The sequence below is a fragment of the Dendrobates tinctorius genome, unplaced genomic scaffold, assembly GCF_039654945.1.
Source record: "Dendrobates tinctorius isolate UK_male_01 unplaced genomic scaffold, ASM3965494v1 ptg000065l, whole genome shotgun sequence".
Classification (NCBI taxonomy): domain Eukaryota; kingdom Metazoa; phylum Chordata; class Amphibia; order Anura; family Dendrobatidae; genus Dendrobates; species Dendrobates tinctorius.
The window spans coordinates 69654-90049 of NW_027361733.1; the positions used below are offsets into that span (position 1 = coordinate 69654).

Here is a 20396-nt window from a genome sequence, read left to right on the forward strand (position 1 = left end):
CACCGCAGCTAAAACTGCTGCGTGTCTGTAGCGGCCAATCCGCAGCGTGTGCACACAGCCTTAAAGCAAGACCTTTCATTTAGGGAGGGTAGTAGAGGGGGCGGTGTAGGAGCAGTGCTCCTCTGGCCTCTTTCCTAGTACTGAAGCGCGTTTGACCGTGAGGGGAGGGTGGCCTAACAAAAAAGGGGTTGGCCTATGCAAATTAAAAGCGCGTGGAGTGGAATCCTGGGGGGAAAAAAAAAAAAAAAAAAACAGCCGCCTGCGCTTTTGTTATGCGCCCAGACTTGGTTTGAATGTCTTCCTCAGGGTGGTGTCTGTGTCATTCTCCACAATGGGTGCCTGTCTTAAGCCCTGTGGCCTTGCAAGCGGCAAACCATTTCTGGTTATCGCTTCTCGGCCTTTTGGCTAAGATCAAGTGTAGTATCTGTTCTTATCAGTTTAATATCTGATACGTCCCCTATCTGGGGACCATATATTAAATGGATTTTTAGAACAGGGAGATGGAAAAAGAGCTTGCTCACTTCACTCCACGTATCAGCCCAGTATGGCAGTTTCTCTGGGAATGGTGCACTCACTCTCTTAAGCGGTTTCCAAAGACAGATTGAATTGAAATCGGGATAAGCAAGTAGTGTTTTCAAAGCATGATTTGAATGCTTTTTTCCAATGTCGCCGCTCTGCAATTAGTTTTTCTTGGTCCAAGTTGCACATTTCCAATTCCTTAGCCTTGATTTAACTTGACCAACTCTTCTACTACTACTACTACTACTACTACTCTTATTCACCGCTATATGGGAGGCATTGCACTGTATTCAATGTGTCCGTAAAATAACGATCTATCTTGGCCTTTGCTGTTTGGTAGGTATAGGTGTGACAAGCTGCAGTAATGTGTTTGGCTTTGGATAGCTACATTTCTGCACACCCACCTGCTACAAGGCCTGCAGCCCCTTCGCCTCAGAACTTCCCCAGTCTTAATTCAAGCATTCAATTCCTACCACATCCCTCATGCAATGATATGTCGCTTCATTTTTGAAACATTGTCCCCCTCTTGTGGCCTTCCAACTTTGAAATTTACTGTTCAATTTTGAATTAATTCATATATGAATAAAATGGAAAAGCAACGATTTATCTGGCGAGTTATTTGAATGTTCTGCCTACGTCCACCTGTCTGACAGACGGACGGTATTCTAGTGGCTTGTAGCAGCAGCAGCAGCAGCTAGGTGCGCTGCTTGCCTGCAGTAAATAGGATGTGTCCATCCATGGAACACTGTGATAGGAATCATGCCATTCATAGCACACAATGCTTGGATGTGTTCGACCACGTCTCACAATGGGACCACGTGTCACAATGGGCAGCCCACAGTCTGTAGCAGCTGCGCAGTAGTATTCAGCTTCAGTCTGCTGAGTGAGCCTGAGCAGACAGGTGGGCCATGCTCGCCTCCTGGTTACAATATCTGGCACCAGGAGAGTTAGGCCACGTTCACACGCTGCGGATTCCGCTGCGGATTAATCCGCACGGATTTAGCAAAAACCGCAGATAATCCGCAGGTCCAAAGACCTGCGGATTATCTGCGGTTTTGCCTGCGGTTTGGTCCTGCGGATTCACTATCTCCACAATGGTGGAGATAGGAACCCGCAGCGTTTTCCACAGAAAGAATTGACATGCAATTCTTTCTGCGGATTCAAAACCGCAGCAAATCCGCGCGGTTTTTTCCGCAGCGTCGGCACAGCGTTTTTTTTTACCCATTCAAATGAATGGTACTGTACACCGCAGCTAAAACTGCTGCGTGTCTGTAGCGGCCAATCCGCAGCGTGTGCACACAGCCTTAAAGCAAGACCTTTCATTTAGGGAGGGTAGTAGAGGGGGCGGTGTAGGAGCAGTGCTCCTCTGGCCTCTTTCCTAGTACTGAAGCGCGTTTGACCGTGAGGGGAGGGTGGCCTAACAAAAAAGGGGTTGGCCTATGCAAATTAAAAGCGCGTGGAGTGGAATCCTGGGGGGAAAAAAAAAAAAAAAAAAACAGCCGCCTGCGCTTTTGTTATGCGCCCAGACTTGGTTTGAATGTCTTCCTCAGGGTGGTGTCTGTGTCATTCTCCACAATGGGTGCCTGTCTTAAGCCCTGTGGCCTTGCAAGCGGCAAACCATTTCTGGTTATCGCTTCTCGGCCTTTTGGCTAAGATCAAGTGTAGTATCTGTTCTTATCAGTTTAATATCTGATACGTCCCCTATCTGGGGACCATATATTAAATGGATTTTTAGAACAGGGAGATGGAAAAAGAGCTTGCTCACTTCACTCCACGTATCAGCCCAGTATGGCAGTTTCTCTGGGAATGGTGCACTCACTCTCTTAAGCGGTTTCCAAAGACAGATTGAATTGAAATCGGGATAAGCAAGTAGTGTTTTCAAAGCATGATTTGAATGCTTTTTTCCAATGTCGCCGCTCTGCAATTAGTTTTTCTTGGTCCAAGTTGCACATTTCCAATTCCTTAGCCTTGATTTAACTTGACCAACTCTTCTACTACTACTACTACTACTACTACTACTCTTATTCACCGCTATATGGGAGGCATTGCACTGTATTCAATGTGTCCGTAAAATAACGATCTATCTTGGCCTTTGCTGTTTGGTAGGTATAGGTGTGACAAGCTGCAGTAATGTGTTTGGCTTTGGATAGCTACATTTCTGCACACCCACCTGCTACAAGGCCTGCAGCCCCTTCGCCTCAGAACTTCCCCAGTCTTAATTCAAGCATTCAATTCCTACCACATCCCTCATGCAATGATATGTCGCTTCATTTTTGAAACATTGTCCCCCTCTTGTGGCCTTCCAACTTTGAAATTTACTGTTCAATTTTGAATTAATTCATATATGAATAAAATGGAAAAGCAACGATTTATCTGGCGAGTTATTTGAATGTTCTGCCTACGTCCACCTGTCTGACAGACGGACGGTATTCTAGTGGCTTGTAGCAGCAGCAGCAGCAGCTAGGTGCGCTGCTTGCCTGCAGTAAATAGGATGTGTCCATCCATGGAACACTGTGATAGGAATCATGCCATTCATAGCACACAATGCTTGGATGTGTTCGACCACGTCTCACAATGGGACCACGTGTCACAATGGGCAGCCCACAGTCTGTAGCAGCTGCGCAGTAGTATTCAGCTTCAGTCTGCTGAGTGAGCCTGAGCAGACAGGTGGGCCATGCTCGCCTCCTGGTTACAATATCTGGCACCAGGAGAGTTAGGCCACGTTCACACGCTGCGGATTCCGCTGCGGATTAATCCGCACGGATTTAGCAAAAACCGCAGATAATCCGCAGGTCCAAAGACCTGCGGATTATCTGCGGTTTTGCCTGCGGTTTGGTCCTGCGGATTCACTATCTCCACAATGGTGGAGATAGGAACCCGCAGCGTTTTCCACAGAAAGAATTGACATGCAATTCTTTCTGCGGATTCAAAACCGCAGCAAATCCGCGCGGTTTTTTCCGCAGCGTCGGCACAGCGTTTTTTTTTACCCATTCAAATGAATGGTACTGTACACCGCAGCTAAAACTGCTGCGTGTCTGTAGCGGCCAATCCGCAGCGTGTGCACACAGCCTTAAAGCAAGACCTTTCATTTAGGGAGGGTAGTAGAGGGGGCGGTGTAGGAGCAGTGCTCCTCTGGCCTCTTTCCTAGTACTGAAGCGCGTTTGACCGTGAGGGGAGGGTGGCCTAACAAAAAAGGGGTTGGCCTATGCAAATTAAAAGCGCGTGGAGTGGAATCCTGGGGGGAAAAAAAAAAAAAAAAAAACAGCCGCCTGCGCTTTTGTTATGCGCCCAGACTTGGTTTGAATGTCTTCCTCAGGGTGGTGTCTGTGTCATTCTCCACAATGGGTGCCTGTCTTAAGCCCTGTGGCCTTGCAAGCGGCAAACCATTTCTGGTTATCGCTTCTCGGCCTTTTGGCTAAGATCAAGTGTAGTATCTGTTCTTATCAGTTTAATATCTGATACGTCCCCTATCTGGGGACCATATATTAAATGGATTTTTAGAACAGGGAGATGGAAAAAGAGCTTGCTCACTTCACTCCACGTATCAGCCCAGTATGGCAGTTTCTCTGGGAATGGTGCACTCACTCTCTTAAGCGGTTTCCAAAGACAGATTGAATTGAAATCGGGATAAGCAAGTAGTGTTTTCAAAGCATGATTTGAATGCTTTTTTCCAATGTCGCCGCTCTGCAATTAGTTTTTCTTGGTCCAAGTTGCACATTTCCAATTCCTTAGCCTTGATTTAACTTGACCAACTCTTCTACTACTACTACTACTACTACTACTCTTATTCACCGCTATATGGGAGGCATTGCACTGTATTCAATGTGTCCGTAAAATAACGATCTATCTTGGCCTTTGCTGTTTGGTAGGTATAGGTGTGACAAGCTGCAGTAATGTGTTTGGCTTTGGATAGCTACATTTCTGCACACCCACCTGCTACAAGGCCTGCAGCCCCTTCGCCTCAGAACTTCCCCAGTCTTAATTCAAGCATTCAATTCCTACCACATCCCTCATGCAATGATATGTCGCTTCATTTTTGAAACATTGTCCCCCTCTTGTGGCCTTCCAACTTTGAAATTTACTGTTCAATTTTGAATTAATTCATATATGAATAAAATGGAAAAGCAACGATTTATCTGGCGAGTTATTTGAATGTTCTGCCTACGTCCACCTGTCTGACAGACGGACGGTATTCTAGTGGCTTGTAGCAGCAGCAGCAGCAGCTAGGTGCGCTGCTTGCCTGCAGTAAATAGGATGTGTCCATCCATGGAACACTGTGATAGGAATCATGCCATTCATAGCACACAATGCTTGGATGTGTTCGACCACGTCTCACAATGGGACCACGTGTCACAATGGGCAGCCCACAGTCTGTAGCAGCTGCGCAGTAGTATTCAGCTTCAGTCTGCTGAGTGAGCCTGAGCAGACAGGTGGGCCATGCTCGCCTCCTGGTTACAATATCTGGCACCAGGAGAGTTAGGCCACGTTCACACGCTGCGGATTCCGCTGCGGATTAATCCGCACGGATTTAGCAAAAACCGCAGATAATCCGCAGGTCCAAAGACCTGCGGATTATCTGCGGTTTTGCCTGCGGTTTGGTCCTGCGGATTCACTATCTCCACAATGGTGGAGATAGGAACCCGCAGCGTTTTCCACAGAAAGAATTGACATGCAATTCTTTCTGCGGATTCAAAACCGCAGCAAATCCGCGCGGTTTTTTCCGCAGCGTCGGCACAGCGTTTTTTTTTACCCATTCAAATGAATGGTACTGTACACCGCAGCTAAAACTGCTGCGTGTCTGTAGCGGCCAATCCGCAGCGTGTGCACACAGCCTTAAAGCAAGACCTTTCATTTAGGGAGGGTAGTAGAGGGGGCGGTGTAGGAGCAGTGCTCCTCTGGCCTCTTTCCTAGTACTGAAGCGCGTTTGACCGTGAGGGGAGGGTGGCCTAACAAAAAAGGGGTTGGCCTATGCAAATTAAAAGCGCGTGGAGTGGAATCCTGGGGGGAAAAAAAAAAAAAAAAAAACAGCCGCCTGCGCTTTTGTTATGCGCCCAGACTTGGTTTGAATGTCTTCCTCAGGGTGGTGTCTGTGTCATTCTCCACAATGGGTGCCTGTCTTAAGCCCTGTGGCCTTGCAAGCGGCAAACCATTTCTGGTTATCGCTTCTCGGCCTTTTGGCTAAGATCAAGTGTAGTATCTGTTCTTATCAGTTTAATATCTGATACGTCCCCTATCTGGGGACCATATATTAAATGGATTTTTAGAACAGGGAGATGGAAAAAGAGCTTGCTCACTTCACTCCACGTATCAGCCCAGTATGGCAGTTTCTCTGGGAATGGTGCACTCACTCTCTTAAGCGGTTTCCAAAGACAGATTGAATTGAAATCGGGATAAGCAAGTAGTGTTTTCAAAGCATGATTTGAATGCTTTTTTCCAATGTCGCCGCTCTGCAATTAGTTTTTCTTGGTCCAAGTTGCACATTTCCAATTCCTTAGCCTTGATTTAACTTGACCAACTCTTCTACTACTACTACTACTACTACTACTCTTATTCACCGCTATATGGGAGGCATTGCACTGTATTCAATGTGTCCGTAAAATAACGATCTATCTTGGCCTTTGCTGTTTGGTAGGTATAGGTGTGACAAGCTGCAGTAATGTGTTTGGCTTTGGATAGCTACATTTCTGCACACCCACCTGCTACAAGGCCTGCAGCCCCTTCGCCTCAGAACTTCCCCAGTCTTAATTCAAGCATTCAATTCCTACCACATCCCTCATGCAATGATATGTCGCTTCATTTTTGAAACATTGTCCCCCTCTTGTGGCCTTCCAACTTTGAAATTTACTGTTCAATTTTGAATTAATTCATATATGAATAAAATGGAAAAGCAACGATTTATCTGGCGAGTTATTTGAATGTTCTGCCTACGTCCACCTGTCTGACAGACGGACGGTATTCTAGTGGCTTGTAGCAGCAGCAGCAGCAGCTAGGTGCGCTGCTTGCCTGCAGTAAATAGGATGTGTCCATCCATGGAACACTGTGATAGGAATCATGCCATTCATAGCACACAATGCTTGGATGTGTTCGACCACGTCTCACAATGGGACCACGTGTCACAATGGGCAGCCCACAGTCTGTAGCAGCTGCGCAGTAGTATTCAGCTTCAGTCTGCTGAGTGAGCCTGAGCAGACAGGTGGGCCATGCTCGCCTCCTGGTTACAATATCTGGCACCAGGAGAGTTAGGCCACGTTCACACGCTGCGGATTCCGCTGCGGATTAATCCGCACGGATTTAGCAAAAACCGCAGATAATCCGCAGGTCCAAAGACCTGCGGATTATCTGCGGTTTTGCCTGCGGTTTGGTCCTGCGGATTCACTATCTCCACAATGGTGGAGATAGGAACCCGCAGCGTTTTCCACAGAAAGAATTGACATGCAATTCTTTCTGCGGATTCAAAACCGCAGCAAATCCGCGCGGTTTTTTCCGCAGCGTCGGCACAGCGTTTTTTTTTACCCATTCAAATGAATGGTACTGTACACCGCAGCTAAAACTGCTGCGTGTCTGTAGCGGCCAATCCGCAGCGTGTGCACACAGCCTTAAAGCAAGACCTTTCATTTAGGGAGGGTAGTAGAGGGGGCGGTGTAGGAGCAGTGCTCCTCTGGCCTCTTTCCTAGTACTGAAGCGCGTTTGACCGTGAGGGGAGGGTGGCCTAACAAAAAAGGGGTTGGCCTATGCAAATTAAAAGTGCGTGGAGTGGAATCCTGGGGGGAAAAAAAAAAAAAAAAAAACAGCCGCCTGCGCTTTTGTTATGCGCCCAGACTTGGTTTGAATGTCTTCCTCAGGGTGGTGTCTGTGTCATTCTCCACAATGGGTGCCTGTCTTAAGCCCTGTGGCCTTGCAAGCGGCAAACCATTTCTGGTTATCGCTTCTCGGCCTTTTGGCTAAGATCAAGTGTAGTATCTGTTCTTATCAGTTTAATATCTGATACGTCCCCTATCTGGGGACCATATATTAAATGGATTTTTAGAACAGGGAGATGGAAAAAGAGCTTGCTCACTTCACTCCACGTATCAGCCCAGTATGGCAGTTTCTCTGGGAATGGTGCACTCACTCTCTTAAGCGGTTTCCAAAGACAGATTGAATTGAAATCGGGATAAGCAAGTAGTGTTTTCAAAGCATGATTTGAATGCTTTTTTCCAATGTCGCCGCTCTGCAATTAGTTTTTCTTGGTCCAAGTTGCACATTTCCAATTCCTTAGCCTTGATTTAACTTGACCAACTCTTCTACTACTACTACTACTACTACTACTCTTATTCACCGCTATATGGGAGGCATTGCACTGTATTCAATGTGTCCGTAAAATAACGATCTATCTTGGCCTTTGCTGTTTGGTAGGTATAGGTGTGACAAGCTGCAGTAATGTGTTTGGCTTTGGATAGCTACATTTCTGCACACCCACCTGCTACAAGGCCTGCAGCCCCTTCGCCTCAGAACTTCCCCAGTCTTAATTCAAGCATTCAATTCCTACCACATCCCTCATGCAATGATATGTCGCTTCATTTTTGAAACATTGTCCCCCTCTTGTGGCCTTCCAACTTTGAAATTTACTGTTCAATTTTGAATTAATTCATATATGAATAAAATGGAAAAGCAACGATTTATCTGGCGAGTTATTTGAATGTTCTGCCTACGTCCACCTGTCTGACAGACGGACGGTATTCTAGTGGCTTGTAGCAGCAGCAGCAGCAGCTAGGTGCGCTGCTTGCCTGCAGTAAATAGGATGTGTCCATCCATGGAACACTGTGATAGGAATCATGCCATTCATAGCACACAATGCTTGGATGTGTTCGACCACGTCTCACAATGGGACCACGTGTCACAATGGGCAGCCCACAGTCTGTAGCAGCTGCGCAGTAGTATTCAGCTTCAGTCTGCTGAGTGAGCCTGAGCAGACAGGTGGGCCATGCTCGCCTCCTGGTTACAATATCTGGCACCAGGAGAGTTAGGCCACGTTCACACGCTGCGGATTCCGCTGCGGATTAATCCGCACGGATTTAGCAAAAACCGCAGATAATCCGCAGGTCCAAAGACCTGCGGATTATCTGCGGTTTTGCCTGCGGTTTGGTCCTGCGGATTCACTATCTCCACAATGGTGGAGATAGGAACCCGCAGCGTTTTCCACAGAAAGAATTGACATGCAATTCTTTCTGCGGATTCAAAACCGCAGCAAATCCGCGCGGTTTTTTCCGCAGCGTCGGCACAGCGTTTTTTTTTACCCATTCAAATGAATGGTACTGTACACCGCAGCTAAAACTGCTGCGTGTCTGTAGCGGCCAATCCGCAGCGTGTGCACACAGCCTTAAAGCAAGACCTTTCATTTAGGGAGGGTAGTAGAGGGGGCGGTGTAGGAGCAGTGCTCCTCTGGCCTCTTTCCTAGTACTGAAGCGCGTTTGACCGTGAGGGGAGGGTGGCCTAACAAAAAAGGGGTTGGCCTATGCAAATTAAAAGCGCGTGGAGTGGAATCCTGGGGGGAAAAAAAAAAAAAAAAAAACAGCCGCCTGCGCTTTTGTTATGCGCCCAGACTTGGTTTGAATGTCTTCCTCAGGGTGGTGTCTGTGTCATTCTCCACAATGGGTGCCTGTCTTAAGCCCTGTGGCCTTGCAAGCGGCAAACCATTTCTGGTTATCGCTTCTCGGCCTTTTGGCTAAGATCAAGTGTAGTATCTGTTCTTATCAGTTTAATATCTGATACGTCCCCTATCTGGGGACCATATATTAAATGGATTTTTAGAACAGGGAGATGGAAAAAGAGCTTGCTCACTTCACTCCACGTATCAGCCCAGTATGGCAGTTTCTCTGGGAATGGTGCACTCACTCTCTTAAGCGGTTTCCAAAGACAGATTGAATTGAAATCGGGATAAGCAAGTAGTGTTTTCAAAGCATGATTTGAATGCTTTTTTCCAATGTCGCCGCTCTGCAATTAGTTTTTCTTGGTCCAAGTTGCACATTTCCAATTCCTTAGCCTTGATTTAACTTGACCAACTCTTCTACTACTACTACTACTACTACTACTCTTATTCACCGCTATATGGGAGGCATTGCACTGTATTCAATGTGTCCGTAAAATAACGATCTATCTTGGCCTTTGCTGTTTGGTAGGTATAGGTGTGACAAGCTGCAGTAATGTGTTTGGCTTTGGATAGCTACATTTCTGCACACCCACCTGCTACAAGGCCTGCAGCCCCTTCGCCTCAGAACTTCCCCAGTCTTAATTCAAGCATTCAATTCCTACCACATCCCTCATGCAATGATATGTCGCTTCATTTTTGAAACATTGTCCCCCTCTTGTGGCCTTCCAACTTTGAAATTTACTGTTCAATTTTGAATTAATTCATATATGAATAAAATGGAAAAGCAACGATTTATCTGGCGAGTTATTTGAATGTTCTGCCTACGTCCACCTGTCTGACAGACGGACGGTATTCTAGTGGCTTGTAGCAGCAGCAGCAGCAGCTAGGTGCGCTGCTTGCCTGCAGTAAATAGGATGTGTCCATCCATGGAACACTGTGATAGGAATCATGCCATTCATAGCACACAATGCTTGGATGTGTTCGACCACGTCTCACAATGGGACCACGTGTCACAATGGGCAGCCCACAGTCTGTAGCAGCTGCGCAGTAGTATTCAGCTTCAGTCTGCTGAGTGAGCCTGAGCAGACAGGTGGGCCATGCTCGCCTCCTGGTTACAATATCTGGCACCAGGAGAGTTAGGCCACGTTCACACGCTGCGGATTCCGCTGCGGATTAATCCGCACGGATTTAGCAAAAACCGCAGATAATCCGCAGGTCCAAAGACCTGCGGATTATCTGCGGTTTTGCCTGCGGTTTGGTCCTGCGGATTCACTATCTCCACAATGGTGGAGATAGGAACCCGCAGCGTTTTCCACAGAAAGAATTGACATGCAATTCTTTCTGCGGATTCAAAACCGCAGCAAATCCGCGCGGTTTTTTCCGCAGCGTCGGCACAGCGTTTTTTTTTACCCATTCAAATGAATGGTACTGTACACCGCAGCTAAAACTGCTGCGTGTCTGTAGCGGCCAATCCGCAGCGTGTGCACACAGCCTTAAAGCAAGACCTTTCATTTAGGGAGGGTAGTAGAGGGGGCGGTGTAGGAGCAGTGCTCCTCTGGCCTCTTTCCTAGTACTGAAGCGCGTTTGACCGTGAGGGGAGGGTGGCCTAACAAAAAAGGGGTTGGCCTATGCAAATTAAAAGCGCGTGGAGTGGAATCCTGGGGGGAAAAAAAAAAAAAAAAAAACAGCCGCCTGCGCTTTTGTTATGCGCCCAGACTTGGTTTGAATGTCTTCCTCAGGGTGGTGTCTGTGTCATTCTCCACAATGGGTGCCTGTCTTAAGCCCTGTGGCCTTGCAAGCGGCAAACCATTTCTGGTTATCGCTTCTCGGCCTTTTGGCTAAGATCAAGTGTAGTATCTGTTCTTATCAGTTTAATATCTGATACGTCCCCTATCTGGGGACCATATATTAAATGGATTTTTAGAACAGGGAGATGGAAAAAGAGCTTGCTCACTTCACTCCACGTATCAGCCCAGTATGGCAGTTTCTCTGGGAATGGTGCACTCACTCTCTTAAGCGGTTTCCAAAGACAGATTGAATTGAAATCGGGATAAGCAAGTAGTGTTTTCAAAGCATGATTTGAATGCTTTTTTCCAATGTCGCCGCTCTGCAATTAGTTTTTCTTGGTCCAAGTTGCACATTTCCAATTCCTTAGCCTTGATTTAACTTGACCAACTCTTCTACTACTACTACTACTACTACTACTCTTATTCACCGCTATATGGGAGGCATTGCACTGTATTCAATGTGTCCGTAAAATAACGATCTATCTTGGCCTTTGCTGTTTGGTAGGTATAGGTGTGACAAGCTGCAGTAATGTGTTTGGCTTTGGATAGCTACATTTCTGCACACCCACCTGCTACAAGGCCTGCAGCCCCTTCGCCTCAGAACTTCCCCAGTCTTAATTCAAGCATTCAATTCCTACCACATCCCTCATGCAATGATATGTCGCTTCATTTTTGAAACATTGTCCCCCTCTTGTGGCCTTCCAACTTTGAAATTTACTGTTCAATTTTGAATTAATTCATATATGAATAAAATGGAAAAGCAACGATTTATCTGGCGAGTTATTTGAATGTTCTGCCTACGTCCACCTGTCTGACAGACGGACGGTATTCTAGTGGCTTGTAGCAGCAGCAGCAGCAGCTAGGTGCGCTGCTTGCCTGCAGTAAATAGGATGTGTCCATCCATGGAACACTGTGATAGGAATCATGCCATTCATAGCACACAATGCTTGGATGTGTTCGACCACGTCTCACAATGGGACCACGTGTCACAATGGGCAGCCCACAGTCTGTAGCAGCTGCGCAGTAGTATTCAGCTTCAGTCTGCTGAGTGAGCCTGAGCAGACAGGTGGGCCATGCTCGCCTCCTGGTTACAATATCTGGCACCAGGAGAGTTAGGCCACGTTCACACGCTGCGGATTCCGCTGCGGATTAATCCGCACGGATTTAGCAAAAACCGCAGATAATCCGCAGGTCCAAAGACCTGCGGATTATCTGCGGTTTTGCCTGCGGTTTGGTCCTGCGGATTCACTATCTCCACAATGGTGGAGATAGGAACCCGCAGCGTTTTCCACAGAAAGAATTGACATGCAATTCTTTCTGCGGATTCAAAACCGCAGCAAATCCGCGCGGTTTTTTCCGCAGCGTCGGCACAGCGTTTTTTTTTACCCATTCAAATGAATGGTACTGTACACCGCAGCTAAAACTGCTGCGTGTCTGTAGCGGCCAATCCGCAGCGTGTGCACACAGCCTTAAAGCAAGACCTTTCATTTAGGGAGGGTAGTAGAGGGGGCGGTGTAGGAGCAGTGCTCCTCTGGCCTCTTTCCTAGTACTGAAGCGCGTTTGACCGTGAGGGGAGGGTGGCCTAACAAAAAAGGGGTTGGCCTATGCAAATTAAAAGCGCGTGGAGTGGAATCCTGGGGGGAAAAAAAAAAAAAAAAAAACAGCCGCCTGCGCTTTTGTTATGCGCCCAGACTTGGTTTGAATGTCTTCCTCAGGGTGGTGTCTGTGTCATTCTCCACAATGGGTGCCTGTCTTAAGCCCTGTGGCCTTGCAAGCGGCAAACCATTTCTGGTTATCGCTTCTCGGCCTTTTGGCTAAGATCAAGTGTAGTATCTGTTCTTATCAGTTTAATATCTGATACGTCCCCTATCTGGGGACCATATATTAAATGGATTTTTAGAACAGGGAGATGGAAAAAGAGCTTGCTCACTTCACTCCACGTATCAGCCCAGTATGGCAGTTTCTCTGGGAATGGTGCACTCACTCTCTTAAGCGGTTTCCAAAGACAGATTGAATTGAAATCGGGATAAGCAAGTAGTGTTTTCAAAGCATGATTTGAATGCTTTTTTCCAATGTCGCCGCTCTGCAATTAGTTTTTCTTGGTCCAAGTTGCACATTTCCAATTCCTTAGCCTTGATTTAACTTGACCAACTCTTCTACTACTACTACTACTACTACTACTCTTATTCACCGCTATATGGGAGGCATTGCACTGTATTCAATGTGTCCGTAAAATAACGATCTATCTTGGCCTTTGCTGTTTGGTAGGTATAGGTGTGACAAGCTGCAGTAATGTGTTTGGCTTTGGATAGCTACATTTCTGCACACCCACCTGCTACAAGGCCTGCAGCCCCTTCGCCTCAGAACTTCCCCAGTCTTAATTCAAGCATTCAATTCCTACCACATCCCTCATGCAATGATATGTCGCTTCATTTTTGAAACATTGTCCCCCTCTTGTGGCCTTCCAACTTTGAAATTTACTGTTCAATTTTGAATTAATTCATATATGAATAAAATGGAAAAGCAACGATTTATCTGGCGAGTTATTTGAATGTTCTGCCTACGTCCACCTGTCTGACAGACGGACGGTATTCTAGTGGCTTGTAGCAGCAGCAGCAGCAGCTAGGTGCGCTGCTTGCCTGCAGTAAATAGGATGTGTCCATCCATGGAACACTGTGATAGGAATCATGCCATTCATAGCACACAATGCTTGGATGTGTTCGACCACGTCTCACAATGGGACCACGTGTCACAATGGGCAGCCCACAGTCTGTAGCAGCTGCGCAGTAGTATTCAGCTTCAGTCTGCTGAGTGAGCCTGAGCAGACAGGTGGGCCATGCTCGCCTCCTGGTTACAATATCTGGCACCAGGAGAGTTAGGCCACGTTCACACGCTGCGGATTCCGCTGCGGATTAATCCGCACGGATTTAGCAAAAACCGCAGATAATCCGCAGGTCCAAAGACCTGCGGATTATCTGCGGTTTTGCCTGCGGTTTGGTCCTGCGGATTCACTATCTCCACAATGGTGGAGATAGGAACCCGCAGCGTTTTCCACAGAAAGAATTGACATGCAATTCTTTCTGCGGATTCAAAACCGCAGCAAATCCGCGCGGTTTTTTCCGCAGCGTCGGCACAGCGTTTTTTTTTACCCATTCAAATGAATGGTACTGTACACCGCAGCTAAAACTGCTGCGTGTCTGTAGCGGCCAATCCGCAGCGTGTGCACACAGCCTTAAAGCAAGACCTTTCATTTAGGGAGGGTAGTAGAGGGGGCGGTGTAGGAGCAGTGCTCCTCTGGCCTCTTTCCTAGTACTGAAGCGCGTTTGACCGTGAGGGGAGGGTGGCCTAACAAAAAAGGGGTTGGCCTATGCAAATTAAAAGCGCGTGGAGTGGAATCCTGGGGGGAAAAAAAAAAAAAAAAAAACAGCCGCCTGCGCTTTTGTTATGCGCCCAGACTTGGTTTGAATGTCTTCCTCAGGGTGGTGTCTGTGTCATTCTCCACAATGGGTGCCTGTCTTAAGCCCTGTGGCCTTGCAAGCGGCAAACCATTTCTGGTTATCGCTTCTCGGCCTTTTGGCTAAGATCAAGTGTAGTATCTGTTCTTATCAGTTTAATATCTGATACGTCCCCTATCTGGGGACCATATATTAAATGGATTTTTAGAACAGGGAGATGGAAAAAGAGCTTGCTCACTTCACTCCACGTATCAGCCCAGTATGGCAGTTTCTCTGGGAATGGTGCACTCACTCTCTTAAGCGGTTTCCAAAGACAGATTGAATTGAAATCGGGATAAGCAAGTAGTGTTTTCAAAGCATGATTTGAATGCTTTTTTCCAATGTCGCCGCTCTGCAATTAGTTTTTCTTGGTCCAAGTTGCACATTTCCAATTCCTTAGCCTTGATTTAACTTGACCAACTCTTCTACTACTACTACTACTACTACTACTCTTATTCACCGCTATATGGGAGGCATTGCACTGTATTCAATGTGTCCGTAAAATAACGATCTATCTTGGCCTTTGCTGTTTGGTAGGTATAGGTGTGACAAGCTGCAGTAATGTGTTTGGCTTTGGATAGCTACATTTCTGCACACCCACCTGCTACAAGGCCTGCAGCCCCTTCGCCTCAGAACTTCCCCAGTCTTAATTCAAGCATTCAATTCCTACCACATCCCTCATGCAATGATATGTCGCTTCATTTTTGAAACATTGTCCCCCTCTTGTGGCCTTCCAACTTTGAAATTTACTGTTCAATTTTGAATTAATTCATATATGAATAAAATGGAAAAGCAACGATTTATCTGGCGAGTTATTTGAATGTTCTGCCTACGTCCACCTGTCTGACAGACGGACGGTATTCTAGTGGCTTGTAGCAGCAGCAGCAGCAGCTAGGTGCGCTGCTTGCCTGCAGTAAATAGGATGTGTCCATCCATGGAACACTGTGATAGGAATCATGCCATTCATAGCACACAATGCTTGGATGTGTTCGACCACGTCTCACAATGGGACCACGTGTCACAATGGGCAGCCCACAGTCTGTAGCAGCTGCGCAGTAGTATTCAGCTTCAGTCTGCTGAGTGAGCCTGAGCAGACAGGTGGGCCATGCTCGCCTCCTGGTTACAATATCTGGCACCAGGAGAGTTAGGCCACGTTCACACGCTGCGGATTCCGCTGCGGATTAATCCGCACGGATTTAGCAAAAACCGCAGATAATCCGCAGGTCCAAAGACCTGCGGATTATCTGCGGTTTTGCCTGCGGTTTGGTCCTGCGGATTCACTATCTCCACAATGGTGGAGATAGGAACCCGCAGCGTTTTCCACAGAAAGAATTGACATGCAATTCTTTCTGCGGATTCAAAACCGCAGCAAATCCGCGCGGTTTTTTCCGCAGCGTCGGCACAGCGTTTTTTTTTACCCATTCAAATGAATGGTACTGTACACCGCAGCTAAAACTGCTGCGTGTCTGTAGCGGCCAATCCGCAGCGTGTGCACACAGCCTTAAAGCAAGACCTTTCATTTAGGGAGGGTAGTAGAGGGGGCGGTGTAGGAGCAGTGCTCCTCTGGCCTCTTTCCTAGTACTGAAGCGCGTTTGACCGTGAGGGGAGGGTGGCCTAACAAAAAAGGGGTTGGCCTATGCAAATTAAAAGCGCGTGGAGTGGAATCCTGGGGGGAAAAAAAAAAAAAAAAAAACAGCCGCCTGCGCTTTTGTTATGCGCCCAGACTTGGTTTGAATGTCTTCCTCAGGGTGGTGTCTGTGTCATTCTCCACAATGGGTGCCTGTCTTAAGCCCTGTGGCCTTGCAAGCGGCAAACCATTTCTGGTTATCGCTTCTCGGCCTTTTGGCTAAGATCAAGTGTAGTATCTGTTCTTATCAGTTTAATATCTGATACGTCCCCTATCTGGGGACCATATATTAAATGGATTTTTAGAACAGGGAGATGGAAAAAGAGCTTGCTCACTTCACTCCACGTATCAGCCCAGTATGGCAGTTTCTCTGGGAATGGTGCACTCACTCTCTTAAGCGGTTTCCAAAGACAGATTGAATTGAAATCGGGATAAGCAAGTAGTGTTTTCAAAGCATGATTTGAATGCTTTTTTCCAATGTCGCCGCTCTGCAATTAGTTTTTCTTGGTCCAAGTTGCACATTTCCAATTCCTTAGCCTTGATTTAACTTGACCAACTCTTCTACTACTACTACTACTACTACTACTCTTATTCACCGCTATATGGGAGGCATTGCACTGTATTCAATGTGTCCGTAAAATAACGATCTATCTTGGCCTTTGCTGTTTGGTAGGTATAGGTGTGACAAGCTGCAGTAATGTGTTTGGCTTTGGATAGCTACATTTCTGCACACCCACCTGCTACAAGGCCTGCAGCCCCTTCGCCTCAGAACTTCCCCAGTCTTAATTCAAGCATTCAATTCCTACCACATCCCTCATGCAATGATATGTCGCTTCATTTTTGAAACATTGTCCCCCTCTTGTGGCCTTCCAACTTTGAAATTTACTGTTCAATTTTGAATTAATTCATATATGAATAAAATGGAAAAGCAACGATTTATCTGGCGAGTTATTTGAATGTTCTGCCTACGTCCACCTGTCTGACAGACGGACGGTATTCTAGTGGCTTGTAGCAGCAGCAGCAGCAGCTAGGTGCGCTGCTTGCCTGCAGTAAATAGGATGTGTCCATCCATGGAACACTGTGATAGGAATCATGCCATTCATAGCACACAATGCTTGGATGTGTTCGACCACGTCTCACAATGGGACCACGTGTCACAATGGGCAGCCCACAGTCTGTAGCAGCTGCGCAGTAGTATTCAGCTTCAGTCTGCTGAGTGAGCCTGAGCAGACAGGTGGGCCATGCTCGCCTCCTGGTTACAATATCTGGCACCAGGAGAGTTAGGCCACGTTCACACGCTGCGGATTCCGCTGCGGATTAATCCGCACGGATTTAGCAAAAACCGCAGATAATCCGCAGGTCCAAAGACCTGCGGATTATCTGCGGTTTTGCCTGCGGTTTGGTCCTGCGGATTCACTATCTCCACAATGGTGGAGATAGGAACCCGCAGCGTTTTCCACAGAAAGAATTGACATGCAATTCTTTCTGCGGATTCAAAACCGCAGCAAATCCGCGCGGTTTTTTCCGCAGCGTCGGCACAGCGTTTTTTTTTACCCATTCAAATGAATGGTACTGTACACCGCAGCTAAAACTGCTGCGTGTCTGTAGCGGCCAATCCGCAGCGTGTGCACACAGCCTTAAAGCAAGACCTTTCATTTAGGGAGGGTAGTAGAGGGGGCGGTGTAGGAGCAGTGCTCCTCTGGCCTCTTTCCTAGTACTGAAGCGCGTTTGACCGTGAGGGGAGGGTGGCCTAACAAAAAAGGGGTTGGCCTATGCAAATTAAAAGCGCGTGGAGTGGAATCCTGGGGGGAAAAAAAAAAAAAAAAAAACAGCCGCCTGCGCTTTTGTTATGCGCCCAGACTTGGTTTGAATGTCTTCCTCAGGGTGGTGTCTGTGTCATTCTCCACAATGGGTGCCTGTCTTAAGCCCTGTGGCCTTGCAAGCGGCAAACCATTTCTGGTTATCGCTTCTCGGCCTTTTGGCTAAGATCAAGTGTAGTATCTGTTCTTATCAGTTTAATATCTGATACGTCCCCTATCTGGGGACCATATATTAAATGGATTTTTAGAACAGGGAGATGGAAAAAGAGCTTGCTCACTTCACTCCACGTATCAGCCCAGTATGGCAGTTTCTCTGGGAATGGTGCACTCACTCTCTTAAGCGGTTTCCAAAGACAGATTGAATTGAAATCGGGATAAGCAAGTAGTGTTTTCAAAGCATGATTTGAATGCTTTTTTCCAATGTCGCCGCTCTGCAATTAGTTTTTCTTGGTCCAAGTTGCACATTTCCAATTCCTTAGCCTTGATTTAACTTGACCAACTCTTCTACTACTACTACTACTACTACTACTCTTATTCACCGCTATATGGGAGGCATTGCACTGTATTCAATGTGTCCGTAAAATAACGATCTATCTTGGCCTTTGCTGTTTGGTAGGTATAGGTGTGACAAGCTGCAGTAATGTGTTTGGCTTTGGATAGCTACATTTCTGCACACCCACCTGCTACAAGGCCTGCAGCCCCTTCGCCTCAGAACTTCCCCAGTCTTAATTCAAGCATTCAATTCCTACCACATCCCTCATGCAATGATATGTCGCTTCATTTTTGAAACATTGTCCCCCTCTTGTGGCCTTCCAACTTTGAAATTTACTGTTCAATTTTGAATTAATTCATATATGAATAAAATGGAAAAGCAACGATTTATCTGGCGAGTTATTTGAATGTTCTGCCTACGTCCACCTGTCTGACAGACGGACGGTATTCTAGTGGCTTGTAGCAGCAGCAGCAGCAGCTAGGTGCGCTGCTTGCCTGCAGTAAATAGGATGTGTCCATCCATGGAACACTGTGATAGGAATCATGCCATTCATAGCACACAATGCTTGGATGTGTTCGACCACGTCTCACAATGGGACCACGTGTCACAATGGGCAGCCCACAGTCTGTAGCAGCTGCGCAGTAGTATTCAGCTTCAGTCTGCTGAGTGAGCCTGAGCAGACAGGTGGGCCATGCTCGCCTCCTGGTTACAATATCTGGCACCAGGAGAGTTAGGCCACGTTCACACGCTGCGGATTCCGCTGCGGATTAATCCGCACGGATTTAGCAAAAACCGCAGATAATCCGCAGGTCCAAAGACCTGCGGATTATCTGCGGTTTTGCCTGCGGTTTGGTCCTGCGGATTCACTATCTCCACAATGGTGGAGATAGGAACCCGCAGCGTTTTCCACAGAAAGAATTGACATGCAATTCTTTCTGCGGATTCAAAACCGCAGCAAATCCGCGCGGTTTTTTCCGCAGCGTCGGCACAGCGTTTTTTTTTACCCATTCAAATGAATGGTACTGTACACCGCAGCTAAAACTGCTGCGTGTCTGTAGCGGCCAATCCGCAGCGTGTGCACACAGCCTTAAAGCAAGACCTTTCATTTAGGGAGGGTAGTAGAGGGGGCGGTGTAGGAGCAGTGCTCCTCTGGCCTCTTTCCTAGTACTGAAGCGCGTTTGACCGTGAGGGGAGGGTGGCCTAACAAAAAAGGGGTTGGCCTATGCAAATTAAAAGCGCGTGGAGTGGAATCCTGGGGGGAAAAAAAAAAAAAAAAAAACAGCCGCCTGCGCTTTTGTTATGCGCCCAGACTTGGTTTGAATGTCTTCCTCAGGGTGGTGTCTGTGTCATTCTCCACAATGGGTGCCTGTCTTAAGCCCTGTGGCCTTGCAAGCGGCAAACCATTTCTGGTTATCGCTTCTCGGCCTTTTGGCTAAGATCAAGTGTAGTATCTGTTCTTATCAGTTTAATATCTGATACGTCCCCTATCTGGGGACCATATATTAAATGGATTTTTAGAACAGGGAGATGGAAAAAGAGCTTGCTCACTTCACTCCACGTATCAGCCCAGTATGGCAGTTTCTCTGGGAATGGTGCACTCACTCTCTTAAGCGGTTTCCAAAGACAGATTGAATTGAAATCGGGATAAGCAAGTAGTGTTTTCAAAGCATGATTTGAATGCTTTTTTCCAATGTCGCCGCTCTGCAATTAGTTTTTCTTGGTCCAAGTTGCACATTTCCAATTCCTTAGCCTTGATTTAACTTGACCAACTCTTCTACTACTACTACTACTACTACTACTCTTATTCACCGCTATATGGGAGGCATTGCACTGTATTCAATGTGTCCGTAAAATAACGATCTATCTTGGCCTTTGCTGTTTGGTAGGTATAGGTGTGACAAGCTGCAGTAATGTGTTTGGCTTTGGATAGCTACATTTCTGCACACCCACCTGCTACAAGGCCTGCAGCCCCTTCGCCTCAGAACTTCCCCAGTCTTAATTCAAGCATTCAATTCCTACCACATCCC

General features: G+C 46.9%; 12 non-coding genes across 12 annotated transcripts; all 12 read left to right on the plus strand.

Moving 5' to 3' along the window:
• The first annotated feature begins 385 nt into the window (after positions 1–385).
• Positions 386–576, plus strand: LOC141095064 (U2 spliceosomal RNA). The gene has a single exon (XR_012233285.1). It is a non-coding gene; the product is annotated as a U2 spliceosomal RNA (small nuclear RNA).
• A 1572-nt stretch (positions 577–2148) lies between these two features.
• Positions 2149–2339, plus strand: LOC141095065 (U2 spliceosomal RNA). The gene has a single exon (XR_012233286.1). It is a non-coding gene; the product is annotated as a U2 spliceosomal RNA (small nuclear RNA).
• A 1575-nt stretch (positions 2340–3914) lies between these two features.
• LOC141095066 (U2 spliceosomal RNA) lies at positions 3915–4105 on the plus strand. Its single transcript, XR_012233287.1, has one exon. It is a non-coding gene; the product is annotated as a U2 spliceosomal RNA (small nuclear RNA).
• A 1572-nt stretch (positions 4106–5677) lies between these two features.
• LOC141095067 (U2 spliceosomal RNA) lies at positions 5678–5868 on the plus strand. The gene has a single exon (XR_012233288.1). It is a non-coding gene; the product is annotated as a U2 spliceosomal RNA (small nuclear RNA).
• A 1572-nt stretch (positions 5869–7440) lies between these two features.
• On the plus strand, positions 7441–7631 carry LOC141095068 (U2 spliceosomal RNA). The gene has a single exon (XR_012233289.1). It is a non-coding gene; the product is annotated as a U2 spliceosomal RNA (small nuclear RNA).
• A 1572-nt stretch (positions 7632–9203) lies between these two features.
• Positions 9204–9394, plus strand: LOC141095070 (U2 spliceosomal RNA). The gene has a single exon (XR_012233291.1). It is a non-coding gene; the product is annotated as a U2 spliceosomal RNA (small nuclear RNA).
• Positions 9395–10966: 1572 nt separating this feature from the next.
• LOC141095072 (U2 spliceosomal RNA) lies at positions 10967–11157 on the plus strand. Its single transcript, XR_012233292.1, has one exon. It is a non-coding gene; the product is annotated as a U2 spliceosomal RNA (small nuclear RNA).
• Positions 11158–12729: 1572 nt separating this feature from the next.
• LOC141095073 (U2 spliceosomal RNA) lies at positions 12730–12920 on the plus strand. Its single transcript, XR_012233293.1, has one exon. It is a non-coding gene; the product is annotated as a U2 spliceosomal RNA (small nuclear RNA).
• A 1572-nt stretch (positions 12921–14492) lies between these two features.
• Positions 14493–14683, plus strand: LOC141095074 (U2 spliceosomal RNA). The gene has a single exon (XR_012233294.1). It is a non-coding gene; the product is annotated as a U2 spliceosomal RNA (small nuclear RNA).
• A 1572-nt stretch (positions 14684–16255) lies between these two features.
• Positions 16256–16446, plus strand: LOC141095075 (U2 spliceosomal RNA). The gene has a single exon (XR_012233295.1). It is a non-coding gene; the product is annotated as a U2 spliceosomal RNA (small nuclear RNA).
• A 1572-nt stretch (positions 16447–18018) lies between these two features.
• On the plus strand, positions 18019–18209 carry LOC141095076 (U2 spliceosomal RNA). The gene has a single exon (XR_012233296.1). It is a non-coding gene; the product is annotated as a U2 spliceosomal RNA (small nuclear RNA).
• Positions 18210–19781: 1572 nt separating this feature from the next.
• LOC141095077 (U2 spliceosomal RNA) lies at positions 19782–19972 on the plus strand. Its single transcript, XR_012233297.1, has one exon. It is a non-coding gene; the product is annotated as a U2 spliceosomal RNA (small nuclear RNA).
• Positions 19973–20396: the final 424 nt, after the last annotated feature.